This window comes from Podarcis tiliguerta, assembly GCF_965153285.1.
Source record: "Podarcis tiliguerta genome assembly, chromosome: 6".
Classification (NCBI taxonomy): Eukaryota; Metazoa; Chordata; class Lepidosauria; order Squamata; family Lacertidae; genus Podarcis; species Podarcis tiliguerta.
Genome location: NC_139539.1, coordinates 270,308 through 289,545, shown reverse-complemented (window position 1 = coordinate 289,545; position 19,238 = coordinate 270,308). Strand labels below are relative to the sequence as shown.

The 19,238-nt window shown below is 58.8% G+C and overlaps 1 protein-coding gene across 4 annotated transcripts in view; it reads right to left on the bottom strand.

Moving 5' to 3' along the window:
• The window catches only part of CDH22 (cadherin 22), a 95,585-nt gene extending 84,952 nt beyond the window's left edge, over positions 1-10,633 (bottom strand). Inside the window, exon 1 of one of the 4 annotated variants that reach the window (XM_083447343.1) lies at positions 10,548-10,633. The gene's annotated coding sequence lies outside the window, so the exon portion shown is untranslated. Of the gene's footprint in view, positions 1-7,486; positions 7,577-7,867; positions 8,257-9,611; positions 9,693-10,547 lie in introns of those variants that run through there. The other 3 variants (XM_083447340.1, XM_083447342.1, XM_083447341.1) reach the window with 3 other exon arrangements.
• Between the last annotated feature and the right edge of the window lie 8,605 nt (positions 10,634-19,238).

Below are 19,238 nucleotides of genomic sequence, written 5' to 3'. Positions count from 1 at the left end.
CAGCAGCCCCCCCTCCCCGCACGGTCCTGCCTGCCTCTGCCTCACACACTTTCCGCCTCTTTGCAATTCCACTCCGCAGGTTGTTGCTGCCTCTGCTCGCTGGCTGGTTCGCAGTGGCTCCCTTTGTTCCAGAGGCTGCCGCTGCTGCCTCCTCCTCCTCCTCTGGCTGCTCTCACCTCCCTTGTCCCTCTTTAGCCTGTTTGATGAGCAGAACGTCAGAACTCTTTGCACACAAAGCAGCCAAGCAGCCGGCCTCCTCTGAAGGGGAAGGCACCCGGGAAGAGCCCCCCTCCTCTCGCTCTCCCAGCCGCAGCAGCTCTACCAGAGAGAGGGGAGCTTCGGGTGCCCACTGCTGGGGGCAGGACAGGCAGGCAAGAGAGGCAGGCAGCCCACCCCCACCCCCAGAAAATGCACCTCCTGCAATGGGCCACCAGGAGGCACAAGCTGCAGGCAGCATCCAAGGCTGGCAGGTCTCCCAAGGACCCAAGAACTCTCCTGTCTCTTTCGAATATCAGGTTTGGGGGGGGGGGGCTGAGAAATGGAAGACCCCAGAAGCAGCAGAAGAATGCCACATGCCCAACCATCCCCACCAGCTGGCACAGTCATATGGGGTACCAGCACCCCATTTTTCTAGTAGCGTCCTCTAGTATAGCTGCCCCACAGAGAGTAGGCAGGCGGCTGTCAGCTGAGCCAGGCAGCCAAGCCAAGCCAGAGGCCCCCCCACGCCAACAGCCGCAACTGTTTCACCATCTCTCCCAGCATTCCCACAGTGCCCTGAGCACCGGGGCAGCCAGAGGCCTTGACCTGCTCAGACCCCACGCGGAGTGGGAGAGCGGCAAAGGTGGGGGGGGCCAAGGGAGGCCTCAACTGTTAGATCCACGGTAGTTAACAGCTTAGCTAGATCACGAGGCAGCAGCCTAGGCATTTCCTTGGGGATGTGTCCTGGTTCCAGGGCTGATCATTACGGAGCCCGCAAGCCAAGCCAAGCAAATTCAGACAGGATTGCAGCCCCTTTGGAGGACGGGGCTGGAATTCATAGAAGAACTTCATGACTTTGAAACAGGGAGGAATCAAGAAAATCAAGGACATGAGCAGGAATGCAGAAGCAGAACAGCAGCCACCCTACTTGGGCTGGGTGAGCTGGGTTGGGAGTCCCCACAGCTGAGTTGCACAGGAGCCCCCGTTCCGAGCAGGAGTCCACGCGGCCACCAGCCGTCCCCAGCACAAAAGCAGCTCCTGCTAGGTCACAGATTTATACAGTGGTACCTCAGTTTACGAACTTAAACCGAAACCATTCTTAAACGGAGGCGCGCCTTCCCTAATGAGGCCTCCCGCCGCTGGTGCACTTCCACCGTTCAGCTTCCGTTCTTAGACCGAGGTAAAGTTTGCAAACCGGGACACTATTTCTGGTTTTGCAGAGTCTGTAAACCGAATCGTTCTTAAACAGGACTGTTCTTAAACCGAGGTACCACTGTACACTGCTTAAATATGAAGGCAGCCATTTACCCTCCTTCTGCATAAAGTTCCAATATGGGAAGACCCAGCTAAGCAGCCCCAGGGGAAACGGGCCCCACTTTGGAATAATACGCAAAGGCTCCCGCAGCGGCATCACAATGAGAGCAAGCAAATGTGCCTCCCCAAACCGCAATGCCCCAGAGAGTGGAGAAAACATTTGGAGCAAATGAGGGGGGGGCAACCTCCCTTTTCCTGCCTGCTTTCCCCCTCCAAGCAGCCCTTGGCCAGGAGGCTTCAGCCGGGGGAAAGGAAGAGGGAAACTGGGAGCCCTCAGCATCTGGGGGCCGGCATTTGCCTGCAATGGGTGGGCTGCCCCACAGCCTGCCAGTGATGCTTCCTGCAAGGAAGGAGAGACTTTGCTGCCCTGGAAGGTTCATTAAGGGCTTCTGCCGGGATCCCCTCCTGCCCCCCAACCCCTTTTCCCCTCTGCAGAATCAGAAGTGACAAAAAGGCTCCTGGGATCTTAAAGGCCAAATGCCCCCCCCCCAAAAAAAACATGCCCCTTTCCCCCTCCCCGATTCCTCAGTGCTGCACCAGGCACCCAGGAGGGCCCTGAGTTTCCGGGGGGGCCGTGAGCTGGGGGCAAGAGCTTCAGAAAGAGGCACAGCACTCAGCAGGCCACTTACTGGAAAGCATCCGCTCCAGCCGCCTCCCTGCCCCCCTCCCGGGGGGGGGCCAGTGCACTTCGCCAGCCTTGGAGCAGACCCAGCCTGGGCAGCTTTGCCTGCTGACGGATCCACTTTCGGCTGCTGCGAGGAGAGACTTTGCCTGCCGTCCAGCACTAATTACCCAGAGCAAGGCAGCGGCAGCCTGGCCGGCCCTGGCTCATCAGCTCCCAAGCGAGCGAGACAGCCAGCGAGAAAGCGGGGGGCAGGCCAGTGACCCTCCAGGCAGCTTGTTAGCAGGCACTGCGGGTCACCTGGCCAGAGCACGGCCACCGGCAGCTCTGCAGGACAGCTGGGCTGCGCTGGCAAAGGGCAGGACCACCTCGTCAGGGTGGCGTTTCTGCCCCGTCCGGCCCCTGAGGGGGGGAGCCCCTGGGGTGCACAGCAGCAACTGCATAGGCCTGGGACAGCTGCTGCTGGGCTCCAGTCGCCCTCTCTTCATCAGGAGAGGGGCTGGCCTTCCACAAGAGGCTTATGGGCCCAGGAAGACAGATCTCTCCCTGAGGAGACCCACACGGCCTTGTCCAGAATGGGCCTCTGCACCTCCTCCCCAGCCCCATGTCACGCCCAGGGGGCTCAGGCACCCACTTCTGGCCTGGGGTGGGAGGGAGAGGAAGCTCTTGCACAGAGGGTGGGGCCTGTAGAATGTCACCTTCCTGGGTTTTCAGCAGAACATGGGGCTGGATTTGGAAATGGAGAGAGAGGTTAGCAGGGACAACTTCTGGGGCAACGGCGATGTCATCAGGTGGCAGCGCCCCATAGTTGGAACAGGCCTGTTGAAAAGAGGCAGGGGTCCCTTTGCTCCCCAAAATGGGCACTTGGCTCAGAAAGTCCCAGGGGCACAGACTCAGGCAGAGACGCCCACCCCTCCCAGCAGAAAGCTGCTTCTTCCTGAGACAGAGACCAAGTGGGTCTATTGTTTGCGGAAGAATGAGCTGAACCTGCTGCTTCTGGCAGCCGCCCCCCCCCCCCAAGCCCAGGAAGCAGCAACTTGGCTCCTTGCCTGAGCATGCCTTGCAGTTGCCATAGGGATGCCACAGCCGCCACAAAAGGGGCCTTCCAGAGGCAAGCCAGCCCAGCCCTGGCTGCGTGGGGGGGGTGAGGCTCCGACGGGGCTTCACAGGACAGGTAGGGGGGCACCCAAAAGCAGAGCCTGCCCACCCTCTGCCTCCCCAGGCACCGTGTTGGAGCCTCTCAGAGAACAGGCTGCGCGGGCAAAGGGGGCCTCTGGAAGAGAGTGCCCTTTCTGCCCCAGAGCCACTGAGCCCCACAGCACAGAGTCCAGTGGGGGAAGGGAGCCCTCCGCAGCCCCAGGCCTGGCCAGACGTCTGCCACTCTGAGCTCCTTGGTGAAAAGGGTGAGAGATAAATGCAATAAACAAGCACGAAGCCTTCATCCAGAGCAAGCCAAGGGCAAGTGGGGATCTGACCGCGGGGTCTGCAAGCAGCATTCAGCCCGGGAATGGGCAGCGGGGGGGGGAGGGGGGTTCGCCTTAGAAACAGCACCACACGCTCCAGGTGCTCTCTCTTGCCAACTCTCCAGCCGCCTGACCCTAATCATGCTTATTGCCATGAAACTTACTCAGAATCTTAGAATCGTAGAGTCTGAAGGGTCCCCGTGGGTCATCTAGTCCAACCCCCTGCAATTCAGGAATAAGTGAAGGCACTTGGCTACCAGGGTGGTCAGAGATGGCTGGGATCCAGGCACCAGAGAGGGTTACTGATGGCTACTAATGGTTTTTAAACATGTTTTATACATAGTTTTAGTTCTATCAATGTTTAATTGTATTTGAATGATTGGTTTTTCTATATTTTTAGCGGTTCTTGCAAGCCACCTTGGGTCCTGTCAGGGGGAAAGGTGGGGTATTAATAAAATAAAATAAAATAAAATAAAATAAAGACATGATGAGTATGTTCTGTCTCCACGGTTGGAGGCAGCAAAGCTTCTGAACAGGGCCTTTCCTGTGCTGGCTCCCCTTGTGGAACGCTCTCCCCAGGGAGGCCCGCCCTTCCTTGCATGCCTCCTGAATCTTGCTCCAGCCTGCCTCTCCCTCCCTGCCCTTTCTACCTGCCTGCTCCCCGATTCAAGCACCCCTCCCTTCCATGGAGGGCTTTTGGGCCCACAGCATGGCAGCCAATCAATTCCCCAGCTAACTCTGGCCCTTGGGTTCCTCAGGTGGCCCTCAGCATCCCTCGCTGTATGGAATCATAGAATTCTAGTGCTGGAAGGATCATCCAGCCCAACCCCCAGGCCTCTCAACATAGGTCAATCCACTACACAGTCATATTTAGGTCCCCAACTTTCGTCCGAGTAACAGACGCATTATGCAACTTGCACTGCTCCTGCAACCAGCTGCAAAGCATGCACCCATTAAGCCACAAGTTTGTGGCTTTCTGTGGACACAGAGGTTTCATGGCCCACCCAAGCTGGCCAGGTCTCCCCCCCCCCCCCGCCCAGAACCCTCCTTGAGATTCATGGGACAACCGCAAGCCATTCTCAGGTCAGCCACACTGGATTTCCCTTCCCAAAATCCTGGACGGCTGCTCCTTCTCAGGACGGCCCACAGTCCACCCACCACGGCCCACCCCCTCATACCTGCCCTCCTGCTCTTGGTCCCAGCCCTGCTCAGGCGGGCACTGCCAGGGCTCCTGCCAGTGTGCTGGGTGGGGTGGGAGCCCCAGCCTCCTGGAGCCCCAGGCTCCCGCCAGGAGCTTCCCTGGAGCCTTCTCCAGGGATCTCCCCCGCCCCGCGCACTGGGGACATGCAGCTGCTCCCCTCCTGGGGATGGAGGAGAGCCCCCCCCCCCCAGCCCCAGCCTGTCCTGCTTAAAGAGCCCCAAGTCTTTCCTGTGAACTCGCCACTCCCTGACCTCCTGCTCTGGAGCTTCTTCCTCACCCGCTTCAAGACGGCAACAATTCTTCAAATTTATCACCCAATATGAATGATTCAGGAGCAGGCACGGCGCCAACATCCTCTCTTGTCATTTGGCTGAAACTCTGCAGAGTCTTTATAACCCACAAGGGCCCAGCGTGGTCGTCAGCGGGCCAAGGACCCAAACGGAGCAGGAGGGGGCAGGCAGCCTCCCCCTCCTCCCTCAAGGGCTTCTCCTTCTCAAGGCCCCCTGCAGGACGCTCCTCCGGGGCCCAGACTGGCAGCCTCTAGAGCAGCTCAGCACCCCCATTTCCCCCAGCACCTAGACTTGCAGAGTTGGAAGGGACCTCAGAGGACATCCAGTCCAACCCCCTTCAATGACAGGGACCAGGTGGGCCGAGAGAGGCTGAGCGGCCGCCGTCTGCCCAGGACAACCCACTGCTGGAGCAGAACATCAGAAGACCCAGCGGGACCTAGTCTAGCGTCCTGTTCCCAGAGCGGCCCAAAGGGAAACCCTCAAGCAGGACCCGAGTGCGAGAGCCCACTCCCCAGTTTCCAGCAACTGGGATTCAGAAGCATTTGCAGCCTCCAACTTGCCAGCTGGGCTGGGGTGGGGGCAGCAGCCTTCTGAGACTGAGGGTTCCCCACGTGGCTTTCCTTGTTTGGGGGCAGGCTCTGGCTCCCCTTAGCCCCCCACCCCCCAGGCTGATCGATTCACTCAGAGCCTGAAGCATGCCCTGCCCAAGGAACAATGCTTCCCATGTGGGGACTTTTAAAGCAGCAAGAAGTCATCCAAAATGAATGCAAGGGAAGCATCTGCCAGTGGTCAGAAACAGGAGAGCCCAGGAGAGAGGAAGCACAGAAGTGCACAGGGAAGGGGGAAGGAGTTTCTGCCAGCTCATCAGAAAATGGCCCTGAGCAACTGTAGCCCACTAGGCTCAGCACCAAAGCGCAGGCCCTGCTCCCTCCCACTGCCCTGCTCCCCCCGGGTGCCACCCACCCCTCCACCCCGAGGAGCAGCGGGCATTTGCCAGCACTGCTTCTGCCTCTCCGGACTCCCCAGGGACCCTTCCCCGTGTGGCTTCTGGCAATTGTGCCTCCTTCAGCTGAATCGCTCCCGTGGGACTCTTGCAAAGCCTGAAGCCCAGAGGGAGGAAGCTCCAGGTGGGCATGAACAAGGAAGCAGGGGAGCTGCCTGGCACGGCTGCGCCCACAGAAGAAGCACCCCCAAGCCCCCTCCGAGGAGAGGGGCGAGTCTCCCTGCCCCACGAGAGATCAGTGCCAGCCCGGGGGAGGGGGGCACCTTCGCTCAAGCAGCACAGCCAAGCTGCACTCTGTGCTTCTGCCCAGAGAGGCACAATCCGCCTGAGCCACTTGGGTGCCTCTTTGGGTCTTGTGAGCGGAAGAGCTGTCTGGCTGGAAAGCAGCCTCCCAGGCCCAACAGGATAAGAGCCCAGGGAGCAGACATCAGGCGAGGCTGGCCACGGACCGGCAGACTGGCACAGACTGGCAGCAAGGGCTGTTTCAGAGAGCAGTCTCTCCCGGGCCTGCTGGGGGACCCCAGAGGCTGAACCCAGGCAGAAGAACACAAGGAGAGCCTGCAGGATCCAGCCAAGGGCCCATCCAGCCCAGCAGCCTCTTCTCACAATGGCCAACCAGATCGACCCAAGCACAGAAGCAGCTCTCTCCTTCCGTGGTTTCCAGTCTCGGTTTCCAGAAGCATTGCTGTCTCCCGCTGTGGAGCACCTTCTACATGCCAGGCCCCTGCGCTGCCCCTGAGCCACAGACCCAGGCAGGCACAAAGACGCACTGCTGCCTGTTCCCAGCATCTGAGAATCAGAGATTGACTGCCTCTGAAGATGGAGGCTCCCTTCAGCTCCGCGGATCCATCACCACATTGTTCTACCGTCAAACACAGCGCTCACACCGGTGATCATTGCAACGCATCCCCCCAAGCGCGAAGAACAGAGCAACAACACTGTGCAAGGGGGGGGGGGGCTGGCGGGTGTGGGCAGGCACGTGCGTGGTCACAGCCACACACTCTCTCACACACGTGCCCAAGCACTCACACACGCACACAGCCCCTCAGCAGGCAACAGACCCCACGCCAGATCCCGCCAAAAGAGGCTTTCTTATTTATTAAATTTATATCTGCGCTTTCTTCCCAGCTGCCTCAAATTAGGAGCCCGACTCTGGGAGCCAGAAGTGGTCCAGTCAAGGACTTCCTCCCGCCCGCCCCTCGGAAGCCGAAGGGGGCAAAGCCAGCAGCCCCCCCAGGGCGCGGGAGCTACATGAGGGGCGCTGCAGCCTCCCCTTCCCGCTTCTGCCATTCCAGAAGGCACGCTCGCAAAGGCAAACCCCGCGCCCAGAGAGAGAGCAGCCGCCCTCCTGCCCCCAGCAAGGCCCGGCCGGGGGGCGGGCAGGCAGCCACTCACCCGTCCAGGGGCAGCCGCCGGAGAGCGGCCCGGCTGAGCGCGGAGTTCCCGCGGCCGCGCAGAGTTGATCCGCACCCAACTTGGCCGCCCGCTGCCGCGCTCGCACGCCCAGGCAGCGCCAGCCTCGCCGCTTCCGCGCCTGCCGGTGCACGAGCAAGCAGGCGTGCCCCCGGCAGCACCGACTCCCAGCTCCACAGACACCAGCGCCCCACAAGCTGTGGGGCAACGGGCTGCTCCGGGGGGTGAGGGGCCCCCCTCCGCCAAGGAAACCCGCTCTTCCCCCTCAATGCGAGGCGGGTGTCTCTGGAAGGAGCAGCGGCGGGTCAGCCAAAGCAGCAGCCCCCCTCCCCCCCTCCAAAAAATGTGCTATTTTTCCCCTACCGAGAGCAGGCAGCGCTCCGAAGGGTCTCCTCGCGAGGGTCCAGCAGATGGAGGGACGCGAGCGGACTCCGGAGCCCCGCAGAGCCCGGCAGCTCCTTGCCAGGAGATCAAAGTCAAATTTACCAGAAACCGATTAAAAATAAACACGGAACGGCTTGGTCTCTGGCTCTCATCGACACGTGCGGGGACTGGGAACATCCACAGGCGGGGACGGAGCGGGGAGAGGAGGGCAGACCTGGACGGGGATCGTGCGTGCGGGGGGGGGGGCGGCGTAAATCCCCCCTAGACCTCCGCATCCCCTGCAATCCAGGTGAGGGGTCCTGGTGCTACCTGGGCGGCACTGCAGAGGACTTGGAAGTCTCCAGCGGGGGCGGGCGGGGGTCCCTCTCTGGCCACGCTTGCTCAGGTGAAGAACTGCCTGGCCCTCCTGCCCGCAGGACCCCCCCCCCGACCAGGACTTGCTCCTCTTCGCCAGAGGAAGGGCCCCCCAGAGACAGCACACGCAGACAGAGAGAATGGCTCAGTGGCCCCGTTCCTGGGGGGAGCATCTGCTGACGAGTCCAGCCCAGCGCCCCCCAAAGTGGTACGTCGAGGGAGAGTGGGCCCTGCCACAGTCAGCCCCCCCCCACACACACCTTTGGCGGGGCACACTTTAGATGCCCCACCCTCGCTAAGGACTCCTCCCCAAAACGACTTTCTCCTAACTGCGGGGTGCGGCCCCCCCCCCCGGAGAGCAGAGGGAATCCCAAAGATGCCCCACAGCGTCCAGAGAACCAAATGTCCCAAGCAGACGGCCCCCCCCCAACCTCTCATTCCCCAAAGAATCGTGAAGGGGCGCCCCAGAGTCTAGGCAAGGACAGGGTGCTTGGGGTGGGGGCTCCTGGTTATGCGGGGGAGGGCTGGCAAGGCTCCTCTCTCCAAGGCCCAAAACCACCTCATGGGAGGGGCAAGCAAAAATTCCAAAGGGACCCCTCCCGGCAAGAGCCCCCTTCTTTCCGCTCCCGGGCAGACCCCGTCTCTCGCACACGTCTCTCCAAACCACGGCAAGCCGGTCAGGACCCTTCCCGCTTGCGGCCCCCCCCCCCTGTTCCGCCCATGTCCCCCCAGTCTGGCCGAGGGTCCCCAGCCCAACCAGCCGGGCTCCGGCCGGGGTCTCTGCTGGGCGACCGGAGGCGGGACGGGGAGGCACGTGAAGCGAACCGCGGCTGCCGTCGGAACAAGAAGCCAGCTTTGGAAAGCCGCGGCTCCCGAGCGAGCCAAGGCAGTGTTTCCAGCCCCGCGACACCCCTGCGAGGTAGGTCCGGCTGAGAAGCAGCAGTGGAAGGAGAGGGGCTTTTAATCCAGGCTTGGGGGACCCCTCTCCGCAGACTAACGGGGGGCCCCACCCGAAGGCCTGGCACCGGAGCAACTGGTTCTTCTCCCGAGGCTACCTGGCGACGGCAGGCCCGGCTAGGGGCGCGCGGGCAAGGCGAGGGGTTGCCTCCACAGGAGCCTCGCCCTTCCCGAAAGGGGGCGCCGCCCCGAGGGACAGGGGCCCAGCGACGCCCCCAGCCCACCAAGGGGCCTGGGGCAGTCTCCTCCGGGAGCAGCGCCGGCGACGAGAGCGGCGGAGGCGGCGCCAAAGTTTGCCGAGCGGCGGCGGAAAGTTGCGCTCCTCGGCGGCGGCGGCGGCGACGCCCTCCGCTGCTGCCCGACGGGGCGGGCGCCCACCTCCCGGCGCGGCGGCGGCGGCGGCTGCTCTTACCTGGGCGGCGGGCGATGCTCCGGCGACAGCTCCTCTCGTGGCGGCGGCATCGGCACCGGCTCAGCGCCGCGGTGGCGGCGGCGGCGGGCGGAGCGCGAGGCGAGCTGCAGCCGGCGCGGCGCGAGGCCAGCCCTCCGTTCGCCTCGCCCAGCCCCGGCGCCGCTGGAGCGCGCAGAGCGCACGGCCCGGGAATCCGCGAGCTCAGCTTCGCCCGCCGCCGGGGACGAAGGCGGCGGCGGCGCGCGGAGAGAAGGGAGCTCGGCGGGCGGCGGGGGCGGCACCCGGCCCGGATCCACGGGGACGGGTGGGGCGGCCGGGGCTGGCGCCGCCGCAGGACGAGCAGGAGGCGGAGGAGAGAGCCTCTTGCGCCCCGCTCCGGCCCGGCTTCTCCGCCGCCCGGGGCCCTTCTCCGCCCGCCCCCCGCCCCCCACCGGCAACCGGAGGGGCTGCGCCCGCTCCCTGCCGCCCTCTGGCGCCGACGGCGGCTCTTCCACGGCGGCCCTTTGGCTCCCTCCAGCGGCGACGGGGCGCCGCGCTGCTCGCCTTCGTGCTCTGCCCGCTATGCCCCGTCGAGCCCACGCCGCGGGCGCCCTCCCCGTCGCCAAACAGCCCGCGCTCTCCGCGCAAAAAGAGGCTGCCCGGGCGGACAACCTCCTCCTCCAGCTCCGCTCTTTCAGTGCGGAAGGCTGAGCGCTCTGCACGCGCTCAAGAGCACGCCCGCCATTCTTCTTAGGGGTCCCGGCCCGCGCTTCCTCGAGGGCTAAGCGCCCGAGGGTGTTGGGCGGGACGGAAACCGAGTCTTTCATGGGCGCCGTGGCCGAAAGAGCCGCCTCTGGCGCCCCCCCCCCGCCCCCAATCTCTCTCCTCCGGACCCCCCAACGGCAGGAGCAGCTGCCCAGTAGCAAGACCTCTGCCTGTTTCTCCAGGGTTAGGTACCTTTAAGGACGAAGCAAGTAAACGCGTGTCACGCGGGAACGGCGGCAGTGGAGCGCGACTTGGCTGCCCAGTGTTGATTCTGCGTCACGTGTGAACGGTGCTTGCCGCGCCGTGGGCCAGGAGCGGGTCGGGCCAGGCGAGAGGCCGCTCACTGCCGGTGTCGCAGCGCCCCCTGCGGGCACAAGGAGAACGAGCCTGCCCAGCCTCCTTTCCGCGCTCTTGGGCAGCTTCTCCTTCGCGGACCCGGCGGGAACCACTCGCCCTCCGACGGGGAACGCAGCGCTTCAGTCCATGAGGGTAGCCAGGAATTGGGGGGGGGGAGAGAATCAAGCCCTTTGTTAGCGGGGTCTGAACCTCAGTTTGCTACATATTTTTATTGCATTTTACTGATTTGAGGGAGCAGCTGCTCCTCCCTGCCCCCCCCCCACTGCTACCCCATGTTTCAGCCCCCTCCCCACAAAAGGCTTAATGCCGGAAAGCGTCCTGCTCTGCCACTGACTATTTTCCCACTGGGCGACCTTGGAGGTTTTCTTCAGAGGTCGGATCATGCCCACCTCTCAGGGATGCTCTAGCCGTGGTTCCTGCGTTGCTTTGATGTCCCAGGGAGGGCAGAAGGAGAAAGGGGGAGCCATGCAATTTATATAACTCCTTCCTAGCCAGGATTTATGCGGGGGGGGGGGCAGAACTTGGTTGGGAGGCAGGACTTTTGTTGGGGGGGCAGAACTGATGTGATTAGTCAGTTAAGTATTTCTGTTGCTTTACTTGATCTAGGGGGGAAGATGCCTCCCCCACCCCCTTGGCTATGCCCGTGCTTCCTGGGCCCTTAAGACTCAAATCTTGGCCAAGAGGCCCAAGCCAAGACTGCCCTCTTTCCTGGGCATGAGAGGCACCCCCTCCTCAAATTAATACCCTTGGCAGTCAGAGGAGACGGGAGCAGCTCTGTCCAGGGGAGCCAGGTGGGATTGGAAAGGGCTCTGGTGGTCCCCCTTGCTACCCCTCTCCCCACCTCATCAGAAGAGCCCTGAGGCTGGTTCAGACCCAGCATCCAGCATCTTCTCCTCACAGCAGCCCAGCAGGTGCCCCAGAGGGGAGAAGCCTGCAAGCAGGACTTGAGGGCAAGACTTCCAGGGAATGGTACCCGGAAGCATCACTGGTGGGGAGGCAGAGCAGAGCCATCCTGGCAGAGCAGTGGCCTTCTGGGAGGGGCTGAGGAGTGGGAGAGGCCCTCCTCCTCCCCATTCCCAGGGGGAGCTCTGTGGGGCAGGAGGAGGCAGCCTTGGCAAACAGCCCCACGTACCCACTCCGCTTCCAGGCGCTGCTGCCATGAATTCCTGAGGACCCCAAAGGCATCTCTCTCCCTTGTCAAAAGGAAGCAGCTCACCCTGCCCCCCCGACTCTGTCTCCACGGATGGCCCCCCACTTTGTGTGGGCAGGACCCCACCCCCAGGAGTCCTCTTGCTGGGCGGTGGCTGCTCCTGGCCTTCTCCTCCCCCCACCCCACCCAACCTCTCTTTTCTTTTTCTGCTCCTTTGTCTGCCAGAATTGAAAGTCAAAGGCTTCCTTCAACTTGCAGAGGCTGCTTTCATCTCTCCTGCTCCTTGGGAAAGCTGCTCTGACTGAAGGACCGTGACACGAACTCCTCAAGGCCTGTTTGAAGAGGCTGCAGACACCCCAGAAGAGGCGCTTCCTGGCCCCAGGCGTGGAGAGGAGTCCCGATGCTGAACGCAGGGCCGGCGGGGGGGGGGGGTGTTGCGTTTTGTTTTGATTATTTCTTATCCCGTAGAGGAAGAGGAAGAGTTCAGCCAGAAGCGAGGAGCTCTTGCTGGAGTGATGGCTTGCCCCCAGAAGGTGCCAGGACAGAGGGGTCTCCCATCTCCTGACCCGCCCCTGGGGGAGTGGGGGATGGGTGCCTGCCAGGGAGGCAGCTAAAAGGAAGCCCATTTTCATGCAGCGCAGAGGCAGACCAGGGCACTTGCTCCCCCAGAAGGCAGAAGAGGCTTTGGAAGAGGATTGGAGCAATCCAGGGAGGGCTCCTGGCCAGGACGGCTGGGCTCTGCCTCCAGCTGGAGCCCCAGGGCTTCTGAATGCCATTTCTTGAAAAGCAAGCAAGGGCTCGCATTCTGCTCCCTGGTTTTCCAGAGGCGTCTGCTTGGCCGCTGAGAGAACTGGATGCTGGGTGTTTTTAGCAGAGGTAGGTGATCATCTGTCATGTATGATCTAGCAGAAATTCCTGCGCTGCAGGGGTTGGGATTGATGACTTTTGGGATCCCTTCCATCTTGACAATGCTATGATTCTATGGCCAGCTGGGTCCCCGTTGGCCTGACTCTGCTGCCACCATGCTCTGCTTCCACCCAGCCAGCACTGGTGCCAGGGGGCAGCTGGGCTGGCTTTCCTGGCCCATCCAGAGCCCGGAGAGGCTGCTCCTCACCCAGGGCACCTTGCCCGGGCTCTCCAGGGCCCTCTTCCATTCAGCCCAGCAGTGGCCCTGCTCCTTGGCAGAAGGGAGATGCCAGTGTGGCCTGGGGAAGCCTCCAGTGCCACACCAGAGCAGCCTGGGGCACCGCAGCCCTTCCCTGGTTTGCCTTGCAGAACACAGGGGGGACCCTGCAATGAAGACCCCCGGCTTTCAGCCTCCTCCTCCATCACACCAGCAGTCCTTCTGTATCCCAGCTGCCGGAAACTGCAGGAGGAGAGAGGGCTCTTCTGCTCCGGATTTGCTCACTGGTTTCTCACAGGCAGTCACTGGGCCAACATTCACTGTGAGAACAGGATGCTGGGCTGGATGACCTGATCCTGCAGGCTCTTCTGACGTGCTTGGAAGCCGCCTGCTGGGGGTGGGGAGCCGGCCTTGTTGCCAGGGGATCTGCAGCCTCTGTGCCCGCCTTCCCGCCCACCTTGTCCGCGTGATTGATGAGCAGGGAGGCAGCTGTGCCAGCCGTGGCGTCCGCCTGGGAAAAGGTTTCTACAGGGCCTGTCCTGCTTTCTGCTGCTGCTCAGGGGCGCCAGTGGGGGCTCCCTTGGGGTTCGGCCTCCCCCAGATTCCAGCTCTGGCACCCAAGGCAAATCTGCCTCCCCAGCATTCCTCTCTGACCTGCAAGGGGTGTCCATCCCTCACTGGGCCCTCCATGCCTCTGCAGGACAGAAGGTCTATCAGTCCCCAGTATATGTCCTTTAAGCCTTCAGATTCCCCACCAGTGTGTGAAAGAGCATTGCAGTGAGTGGCGTTCTCTGGGGAGATTCCCCTGCCCTCCCGCCTCCATTCCTCGCCAAGCAAGCCCTCCTATCCACAAAAGCAAGCCCCTCTCCTGTGGACTGGCCCTTGTGGTGGTCACAGAATTGTAAAGTTGGAAGGGACTCCAAGGGTCATCCAGTCCAGCCCCCTGCAATGCGGGAATCTCAGCTCAAGCATCCCGGACAGATGGCCATCCAACCTCTGCTTCCCAACCTCCAAGGAAGGCGAGGCCACAAACTCCCAAGGGAATCAAAACCAATGGAAGAGACAGCACTTGAACACCTCCACTGGACATTCTCTGCAACACGAACTGAGCTGACCTGCTACCTGCCTGGCCTTGACTGCTGTTGTGTCAGCATCCACAGCTCTCGACTGGCTCTGCCCATCTCACTTTGCAATGCCTCACACCAAGACTTTGCTTCCAGAACATCAAGCCCCTCTGCTCTCCTCCTTTTCCCGGAAGACATTCCGTTACCTCCTTGGTCTTCCCACACAAGTGAAGCCCGCCTCTCTGGAGGCACCTGTGGCATTTGTGGTTGCCTGGCTGCTTCTGGCCACTGACTCCAGTGGCACGCAAAGGAATTTAGATCAGCTGAAGGCTAGTGATGGCTACTGGTCATGGCGGCTGTCTTCTCCTCTAGAATCACAAGCGGGGAAAGTGCTGCTGTGCTCAGCGCATAAGAACATCAGGAGTCTGCTGGTTCAGACCAATGGCCCATCTAGTCCCCACAGGGTCTGGCCACAAGGTTCAGGGGGGAGCCTGCAACAACAGCCCCCGCCCACCTGTGATTCCCAGCAACTGCCATTCAGAGGCCTAATGCCCTTTTCGCAGCTGGCTCAGGTATGGAGGCTGATTTGAGGGACAAGTTCCCCAGTTAGAAGATCAGCAATTTCACATCTGAGTTCTTTGAGAGCTCTCAGGTGGATGCCATCTGGACCTGGCGATTCGTCAGTATTTATTTTGCCTATTAGACCTAGAATTTAATCTCTCGTCACCGCTATCTACCTCAGTTCTGCAGACTCCTCTCCTGCAAAAATTAATTCAGGCACTGGGATCGCCCTGCATCTTCCATTTCCAGGACAGGTGCAAAGAAAGCCAGCTTCTCTCCTTTGACTCCCTGGTCATCGAAGAGTCCAACCACGTCCTGCTACTAACGTACATGAAGAACTCCTTGTTCTTGGTCTTGATGTTTCTAGCGATGCACTCCTCAAATTCATCATTATTCTTACAGTTGATTACTTGCCCTTCCCCCTAAGCTCCCAGGGCAGGTAACAACAATTAAAGCACAGCATTCATATTCAAACACAATATTGCACAATGTTAAAAACTGTTTAAAGCAACTTAAAATGATAAAAAATGCATCCCTTATTCTGGCAGCCCTTATTGTCTGCTTACACATTATTATTATTATTATTATTATTATTATTATTATTATTATTATGCCAAAGTTTTTATTCATATAGAGTTAGAAAGGACCCACGGGTCATCTAGTCCAGCCCCTGCAATGCAGGAATCTCAGCTCAAGCATCCAAGACAGGTGGCCCTCCAAGCTCTGCTTAAAAACCTCCAAGGAAGGAGAGTCCACCACCTCTCGTGGGAGCCTTTTCCACTGTCAAACAGCTCTCACTGTCAAAAAGTTTCCAAATGTTTAGTTGAAATCTCCTTTCTTGCAACTTGAAGCCATTGGTTTGAGTCTTACCCTCCACAGCAGGAGAAAACAAGCTTCCTCCATCTTCCATGTGACAGCCCTTGAGATATTTGAAGATGGCTATCCTATCTCCTCTCAGCCTCCTCTTTTCCAGGTTAACATCCCCAGCTCCTTCAACCGTTCCTCATCAGGCTTGGTTTCCAGACCAGTGATCATCTTGGTTGGCCTCCTCTGCACACCTTCCAGCTTTTCAACATCCTTCTTAAATTGTGGTGCCCAGAATTGGACACAGTATTCCAGATGTTTGTCTGACCAAGGCAGAAGAGAGCAGGACTATGACTCCCCTTGATCTGGACACTAGACTTCTGTTGATGCAGCCCAGAGTAACATTATCTTTCTTTGCTGCTGCATCACACTGTTGACTCATGTTCAGCTTGTGTTCCACCAAGACCCCTAGATCCTTTTCATGGGCACTGCTAGTAAGCCAGGTGTCCCCCATCCTATATTTGTGCATCTGGTTCTTGCTGCCTAAGTGCAAAACCTTGCATTTGTCCCTACTGAAATTAATTTTGTTAGCTTGCACACAGTTCTCGAATCTGTTACGGTCATTTTGAATTTGGATTATGTCTTCTGCGGAGCTACCCCTCCCAGTTTGGTGTCATCTGCAAATTGGATGAGCATCCCCTCAATTCCTTCATCCAAGTCATTTATAAAGACATTGAACAACAACGGGGCCAGGACAGAAGCCTGTGGCACCCCACTTGTCACTTTTCCCCAGGACAACAAGGAACCATTCATGAGTCCTCTTTGGGTTCAGTCCGTCAACCAGCTACAAATCCACCTAACAGTTAATCTCATCCAGCCCACATTTTACCAGCTTCTCTGCAAGAATATCGTGGGGGCCTAGGTCAAAAGCCTTACTGAAATCAAGATACACTATCTCCACAGCATTTCCCTGATCCACCAAGTTTGTAATTCCATTTAAAAAAAGAAATCAGATTGGTCTGTCATGACTTATTTTTGAGAAACCCATGCTGGGTCTTAGTAAACACAGCATCCTTTTCAAAATGCTCACAGACCGACTGCTGTTTTTAGGACCTTCCCTGGTATTGATGTCAAGCTCACCACTTGGTAGTTCCCTGGGTTTTCTTTTTTTGCCTTTTTGAAGATGGGGACAACATTTGCCCGCCTCCAGTCTGTAGGGACCTTCCCTGGTCTCCAAGAATTCTCAAAAATAATAGACAAATGCTCTGAAATTACATCCACAAGCTCCTTTAGTACCCTTGGATGCAGTTCATCAGGCCATGAAGATTTGAATTCATTTAAGTGTCTAGGTATTCCTTTACTACTTCTTTTCCTATCTTGGGCTGCAGCTCCCTCCTGAAATCATTTATTCTGTTATCGCCAGGTTGGGTATCACTCTCTTTTGGGTGAAGACAGAGGCAAAGTGTGTTGAGTAGTTCTAGCTTTTCTCTGTCACCCAAGAGCATTTCTCCGTCTTCCCCACACAGAGGACCTACCACTTGCTTGTTCTTCCTCTTACTTCAGATATAGCCAAAGAAACATTTTTTTTATTATTTCTAATTTCTCCTGCAAGCCTGAGCTCATTTTGAGCTTTCGCCAGCCTGACTTTCCCCCTGCAGCTGTTGGCTACTTGTGTCTACTCCTCCTTTGTGATTTCCCCTTTCTTCCATTTCTTATGCATGCCCTTCTTAACATCTCTAAGTTCCTTCTGCAGCCACGCCGGTTTCCTTAGATGCCCCCCCACTTTCCTTTCTTGTTGGTGTTGTCTGCGTTTGGGCCTTCAATATTTCTCCTTTTAGAAACTCCCATCCTTCTTGGACTCCCTTCTCACTGAATATTTCTGACCATGGAATCACACCCAGTAGCTCCTTCCGCTTTTCAAAATTGGCCTTCTTAAAGTCCAGAGTGTGTGTCCAGCTGCCCTCAGCTTTCTCTTCCTATTTGTTCTCTTCCATATTTTTAAGGACGCCTTCCTGCCTGCCTGCTGCAGCTTCTCTGCCCCTGCCTGTTGACCACTCTCGCCCCCTTGGCCTCCCGGTGCCTGACCTGGTCTGCGGTCTACACTCCACTTGACCTCCTCAGATTGAGTTCTTAAACAGCTCCCAAGCCTTGGAGTGATTTGACCCTCTTGACTTTGCCTTCCAATTTTCCCTTTTACCAATCTCTTCATTTGGGGGGCATTTCCTCTCTTGAAATCGCAGGCGACCATGTTAGATTTTCTTGGCAATTGGCCATTTACTTGTATATGTCCAGTTTAATAGCTCTGTGCTCCCTGCTCCCAGCTGGTTCAACAACAATTACGCCTGACACCAGGTCCTGGAGCCACTCCGGTTTAGGTCCAGGGTGTCCTGCCTAGAACATGCTTGTAGCCAGTCCATGTGAGGGTAGGTGAAGTCGCCCCTCACTGCCGTGTCTCTTCTTTCAGATGCTTCCATTAGTCGCCTCCGGATCTCCAAGAGCATTTTCATTAGGGGATGATAGCACATCCCAGCCCTAAATGACTCCAGAGCCAGCGTGGTGTAGTGGTTAAGAGCTGTAGTCTCGTAATCTGGGGAACCGGGTTCGCGTCTCCGCTCCTCCACCTGCAGCTGCTGGGTGACCTTGGGCCAGTCACACTTCTCTGAAGTCTCTCAGCCCCACTCACCTCACAGAGTGTTTGTTGTGGGGGAGGAAGGGAAAGGAGAATGTTAGCCGCTTTGAGACTCCTGAAAGGGAGTGAAAGGCGGGATATCAAATCCAAACTCCTCTTCTTCTTCTTCTTCTTCTTCTTCTTCTTCTTCTTCTTCTTCGGGTTTGGCATCTCCAAGAAAGATTCTGCAGGGAGAGTCTGCCCCTTTGGGGATTTCTGTCTGGCAGGACCCCATCCCCTCTTTGACGGGCAGAGTGACACCCCCTCCAGCGCACCCTGCACTGTCCTTCCGATGGAGCTGGCTCTCTGGCAAGCACACACACAGACACCCCCATGCCTGTTCCACATTTGGCACTGGGGAGCCGAGAGGACTTCCCCAATCGTCATTCTCCCCGAGTGCCAAGCCGTTTGCAGGCTCCGCGGAGCAGTCGTATGATTAGATTCCTAGGCCTTTATGAATAATTTGTTGTGCAATTACAAAGCAAATATTTAATTGAACTTTATGTAAAATGTGCTGCTGAATCTCCTGTGGCTTTGGGGTGGGGGATGTGCCCGGTGCCAGCATCCGCTGTGAAGCATCACCAGCAGGCCCCCTCCCTCCCTTCCTTCCTTCCTCCCCCCCCCCCCCATTTGCTCCGGGGAGCCTGGATGGTCCTGCTGAGCCAGGTGCAGGGAGCTGCCCATCTGGGCCTGGAAGGATGCGCCCAGGCAGCCCCCCAGCCCTAGCCTGCTCTGTTGGCTGGCAAAGGGGAGGGGTGGCATCTCCCTCCCTCCCTCCCTGGGCACCCCAGGGTCTGTCTTCTGCCTCCTAGGCAAGCCCAGAGCAGGCCCTGCCTTTCCACCTCTGAAGGTCTCTGTGCTCCCAGGCTGAGCCCACCAGGCTCCCCATTCAAAGCCCTTCGTGGCAGAGAGCCCCTTTCCAATTATTAAAAGTCCAGCAGTCTTCCCTTTCCCCAACTATGCACTGCTTCACAGACAAAAAAAAATAGTCCCTCTCAGAGAATTTGAACACGAGGTGTAGACAGCTTTGAAGGTAGCCACTCACAGTGCCCATCCCATGCCTGGCTGGTGAGGGTTGCTGTGGCAGAGTCTGGGCCAAGAGTCCTGGGTCTGTTGGGTGCAGGATGGTGCCATCATAGGGCAAGCAAGTCTTCAG